Source organism: Amblyomma mixtum, chromosome 7, assembly GCF_055824585.1.
Source record: "Amblyomma mixtum isolate Tamu chromosome 7, ASM5582458v1, whole genome shotgun sequence".
Lineage (NCBI taxonomy): Eukaryota > Metazoa > Arthropoda > Arachnida > Ixodida > Ixodidae > Amblyomma > Amblyomma mixtum.
Window position 1 is genome coordinate 80,407,976 of NC_143018.1, and position 5,672 is coordinate 80,413,647.

Sequence of the window (5,672 nt, forward strand, 5' to 3'; positions counted from 1 at the left end):
GCACTATTCAAGCGAAACAGCTAGCCTTAACAGTCATATTACCGTTAATGGATGAGAAGAAACAATTTTTTCAAACTTATAAATTGTGTATCCGCAGTGCATGCAAAATCAATTTGTTCCATATTCCTAAATGTCATTCCATATGTCAGTGGCGCATGATAAGACACAGGTCGTTTCAATTTCACGCAGAGATGACACAGCAGCCACAGTGGCCAGAGTGCAACGGACTTTGAGGGAACCAAAATGCGCTACTGGGTGGAATCGTGTCTCCCTCGTTGGCCGGCGGGCACGGTTACCATTTTCCGACGCCGAGAAATGTAATGTAACAAACTGCCACTTACAGCCATGCGCAGTTGCTTTGCGCTTGCATCACACCAACATTGAAAGCCTTTTTGCCTCTCTGGAGTTCCACGGGTTCTTGGGTCGTGAGAGCACGGCTCCAAGGTACTGGCTGTTTGTTGATTTTTTTTAAAGGGCAATCGAATTAAGTCACCCCACCAACTTTGAACTTCCATTGAACTGTGAATAGGAATATGTACAAAAGTAACCGAAAGTGAATGGGTACTGTCACGAGGAGAAACACATACGACTTTGATAAGCAAGGCAAAGCACACCACGTCGAAAGCAACACCCACTGCTACTGAAAGAAACGTTCGGGCCCTTTGCTACAATGACGCCGTGCGCAGTTGCTAATGGTTTGAATATTTTAGCATACATTCGAAAGAACACACTTTCTCAGTTACATTGAGATTGGGATGGACCACTTCAGCATTATTTATTCTATGGCCTTTTCATTTCTGGACCATGAGGCAGTGGCTAAAGCTCTGTATGAGAGGCGTCTCCCGAAGCTGCGACGCAGCAACTCTGCGCAGCGGGCGTGGAACTGATCCATGGTTACAAGAATTTCAATGCAATGGGTACAACTCACGAATTACCTAGGAAACCGGTACCCTTTTGCCCGGTACCTGCATGGATAACGCATCGAAGAATACGCTAAACAACATGCCAGCAGCCCAAGCACGGAAAACAACGTGGAAGAATGAATTAAGTGATCAAGGCAGCCAGAAAGTTATCCCCGCCACTGTCCGCGACATTCTGGCCAACGTGTTAGCCAAGGAGTAAATTTTCCTCCACTCCATGCGATATCATCAGAGGCCTAATGCACGCAAAGGCGCTCTATGCAATCACTTCTCGGTGCTCTCGCTACATCGACGGGTCCCCGATATTGCGCGATGGCTTGTAGGAAACGCCGGCTCATGTCGCCGGCAAGTGCAGTCTTTGTCAAAAGTAACCAGACTTCATGGTTTGCTTCAAGCTCGTACAGTGGAGCCCTTGTGGCTTTCCTAACGATCGAAAGGTGTTGGAAGATGAGAAGACCCCCAGACCTTACCTTTAACGACCATTTCAGCTTCAGGGAAGCTGTAAAGGTTCCACTGTACGAGCTAGAAGCAAACCATGCAGCCTTGTTACTTTGGCAAAGGCTTACCAACCTGCATCGTGAACTGGTGGCTTCGTGGGTGGTTCCACTGAATTCGAAAGCTTCTGGCTGCGCGCAATGCTGAGACGCGACATATTTGTTTTCAATTCTTGGTATTGTTTGCTATATTCACCTCACATTGTCTACGTTAACGACTCGATCGGAATGATAGCCGCATAAACACCTGCATCCTGTGACGCTCGCACAGTATGTTTGATTCCAGTTGTCCTTCCTCCAGCTTTAGCTTTTTCTGACCCCCGCTATTATTTCATGGTCTGAAGAGGTTAATTTTTTCATCATCGCTCCGTGGCTTAACATTTAGCAAGTATTCCGTACCGCGGTGAGGCGGACGAAATTGCGGGGACGCTCAGTAGCATGTGTAGTGGCAATACACGTGCTGCCTCCCCTGTCATTAAAAGTTATTGATGAATACATTTCGCACACATCACACGGAGTAAAACGCTAATGATTCCGGCAGCTCGGATTATAGCTTTTTATAGCTCCCCGCAGTAGCAGTGGCCAGAGTTGCATGCACGAAGCTTGGGGCATGTGAGATACGGAGAGCCTTTAAAAAGGAATACTAGAGTGCCCCAAAGCACCACGAACAAAAAGCGGCATTCGCTAACCGCCGATATCTAATGGGAATAACGGGAGCCGCTACGTCCTGCCTTTCCTCCATTCCTGCTGTCCAGTCTGCAGCTGTTCAAATGCGCGCACTGAAGCCTAGCAGCATTAAATCACTTACTGGTCTCTTGTGGACATGGCCCGCCGAGGTGTAGAGCCTATGAGCACGTCAGTCTTGCCAGAAGTCCCACATGATGATACTTCGCTCGTTCGTCGACAAGTGCTGCCAGGGAACAGCGCTTTCTGTGCCACGCCCAGAGTACAGTTATAGAAAACTCCATCAGATCCTTTGAAAAATTATTTCAAGAACAGCTGCGGCGGTTACGAGAACTGTTCCACCCCAGTTCACACTGCGATTCGCATATCATGCACTGACTTAATCTGCTGGTCAGATCGATCAACACGACCACGCAGCGAAGAAGCGAGCTCTGAAGGTAACAAACTGCTGACTACTGTATCCCCAGCACGCCCACCGCTCCAGCCACCACGCACGCGCTCAATGCAGGTCCGTCATTTGACGCAAGCCCATTCAAGCGGAATACGTAGTGTTCTTCATTCTTTGGGCAACTTCAGGACTCACGATGCTGAAACACTCCGACTAATGACCGCATTAAACATTCTGTTGATTCAGTTAACAGCCTTCATTCGTTGAAAGTAACTGCAAGCGACTGGCATATCTGATCTGTGATAACATATATCTAGCATGGCAGTGCTGTTTTTTTCGAATAAGCACCTCGGAATGTGCAGTTCTGAAGACAGTAAGACCACCCTTCGAAGAGGGAGGCTTCCATGCTTCGCCTCACAACATAATGCGTGCTCAAGACGTCTTTACCGAGCGCCGGGTGATGCCATGACCAATCAAGTCAGGAATAAGTGGTATCTGGATCCTCATCAACATCGTCGTTTGGACCACTTCTTTATTCAACACCGCCAGTGTTTCGGCTAGTTGGTTAGCCCATCAAGTTTGTTAGCCCATAAGCAGTTCACGGAGGACTCGGCGGCACTGCGACGGCCAGGTTCGCTAATATGCCTCACCTTTGCCTCGGGCAGGTAAATAATTCATTCGTTCTTTTCGCAAATCGAACTCGTTAGGCTGGGCTGAAGCGTGGTGCCGAGTTCACGGTGCTTTGTTCCTCTTGACGATGACTCTACACATGTATTACTCAATCTTTGACTGCTGTGTGGTGATGTCGAGCTACATCCTGAGCCTACCACCCGCACTGGCGGCGCCAATAATAACAGTGATAGCAGCAACGAAGTGCTGCTGGCACTGGACGATGTCAAGGTTGGGCAGGCATCTGTTCTATGCGAAATGAAAACTATTCGTGACAAATTTGCCCATCAGGAGAAAACGTTTGACGAAATTAAAACAAGACCCGATAATTCAGGATTAGGCTCTCTTAATAAGGTAGCCTTAAATTTAGGTTCCCTTAATTAGGCTGCTTTAAATTTATGTTGCATTAAATTTAGGCACATTTAATTTAACGCCCTTAATTACGTTCTATTAATTAGGCTCCCTTAAATTTAGGATCCCTTAAATTTACGCTCTCTTAAAGCACAGTTTGACAACGTCCAGTGTCTTGCCGCAAACAATATGAGTAACGTAGCTGATATTTTTCAGAGACTTGACTCTTAAGATCGAGCTCGTCGTTGTAACCTGTTATTCTTTGCGCTCGACGACAGTAACCAGGAAAGGTGGGCTGAATCAGAATAAAATAATAGTCGAACTCGCAAGGCTAACGTTATTATTTCCATCGAACCGATGGACCCTGAACAGGCACAAAGGCGCAGCCGTTTTGACTCTAAGAAGATCAGACCCGTAATACGTAGTAAAATTCACGTTTTAAAGTAAAACAGCACGTTACCACTAACGAAAAGAAATAAGCAACCGACTATAGCACCTCTCAATACTATTTCCACAACACCCGTCTTGCCGTAAGAACCTCATCCAATTTGCGAAAAGCCAGAAAGAAAAATTCGCCCTCTGTTACAACAAGATGGCCGCTGGAAACACCTCGTATATATTTGATCACGCGTAATAACAGCTAATAGGTAATACTGTCTACCCTGTAGCTACCCGCTAGTCACCAACATAAATAGATTTCGAATTCTATTTCGTTTCTTTGGGCTAACATCAGAAGCCCGTTACCAAAATGCGATGCACTTGCTAGTCTACACCGCTTAGTGCAACAAAGTCATACTGGTTTTATTTATTGGGGTTTATCGTCCCAAAGCAACTCAGGCCATGAGGGACGCCGTAGTGAAGGGCTCCGGAAATTTTGACGACCTGGGGTTCTTTAACGTGCACTGACATCGCACAGCACACGGGTCTCTAGAATTTCACCTCCATGTAAATTCAGCCGCCGCGGCCGGGATGGAACCCTTTGTGCTTCCAAAGTACATATACTAAAATTGGAACGATACAAAGAAGATTGGCATGGCTGCTGCGCAAAGTCATACTAGCTGAAACTTGGCTAAATGAATCCTCAACCCCGAACCGCAGGCCATACTCCAAACTGCGATGTTTTTCGTTACGACCGCTTAGGCAAACGAGTCGCCATCGTCTTGATAGCCACTAACCGCAACCTTCAGTGCTACAGATTAAAAGTAAAGTCACCTTCACTTCGAGTGCGCTCAATCAAAAGAGATAAAAGGTTTGTTGACCCGAGACACACAAGCCAAGCAGACGTGATGGGGGTTAAAATATATTCCTAATTCTAGAAACCGTGTGAAGCCGTTTGGTGGTAGTTCTTGAGCGACAATCAATGGGCTCAGAATGCTTGAAAAATTACTAAGAACTTTGAAAACTGCGGAAGGGAGGACGTCCTGCTTAGCTTTGTAATGTCACAAAGTAATCAACCACAAATCTATAGATTGTTTTCACATTGCTGCCCGGAAGGGACCTGTGTAGCGCTCTGTCTCGCATGGCTAAGATCACTGAGGATACGTGCAATTGATGAGCACATACAAATTCCATTGCTTTGAATGAAAAGCGAACTGTTCCATTCCACGGATGTCGATCTTAAGTACTACACAGTAGCTCAAGGAAGCCGGCAGTTGAGATGCAATTCGAATTCTGAAATTTTACAGCTCCATGCTGGTCTGTACAGTTCTTGATGCGACTGACCAAGTCGACATGAGGGACGGCATAATAGAAGTCCTTTATGTCGACAGAAAATCTTGTCAATGTCGTTTCGCCGTCACCTTCTAAAAAATCAACCACAGGTCCCTCATTTTTTACCAAAAATGGGTTGCCAACTGTTAGAAGCTTCAGTTGTTTTTGTAAAAATTATGGTCAGACTTCTGGAACAGAAATCCTGCAACCACGAACTGTAAAGCAGCTTTTTAGCCGATACGCGCCGATTTCTGCAGGCTGCTTACCCACTGACACTTTTGTCCTCAGTGGCTGAGGCCGTGTTGAGAGCCAAAGAAGAAAAAAGAATAAGAGATAAGGATAAAGCCGCAGTCATTCCCTACACACACGGTATTTCACACAACTTAAGAATGACAGGAAAAAGAGTAGGAATAAATGCTTTATTTTCAGCTCCGTATCGCTTGCCAAGCCTCTGCA

The 5,672-nt window shown here is 46.1% G+C and overlaps 1 pseudogene; it reads left to right on the forward strand.

The window, feature by feature from the left end:
- The first annotated feature begins 4,487 nt into the window (after window positions 1–4,487).
- Window positions 4,488–4,584, forward strand: LOC149336616 (U6 spliceosomal RNA; annotated as a pseudogene).
- The last annotated feature ends 1,088 nt before the right edge of the window (window positions 4,585–5,672 follow it).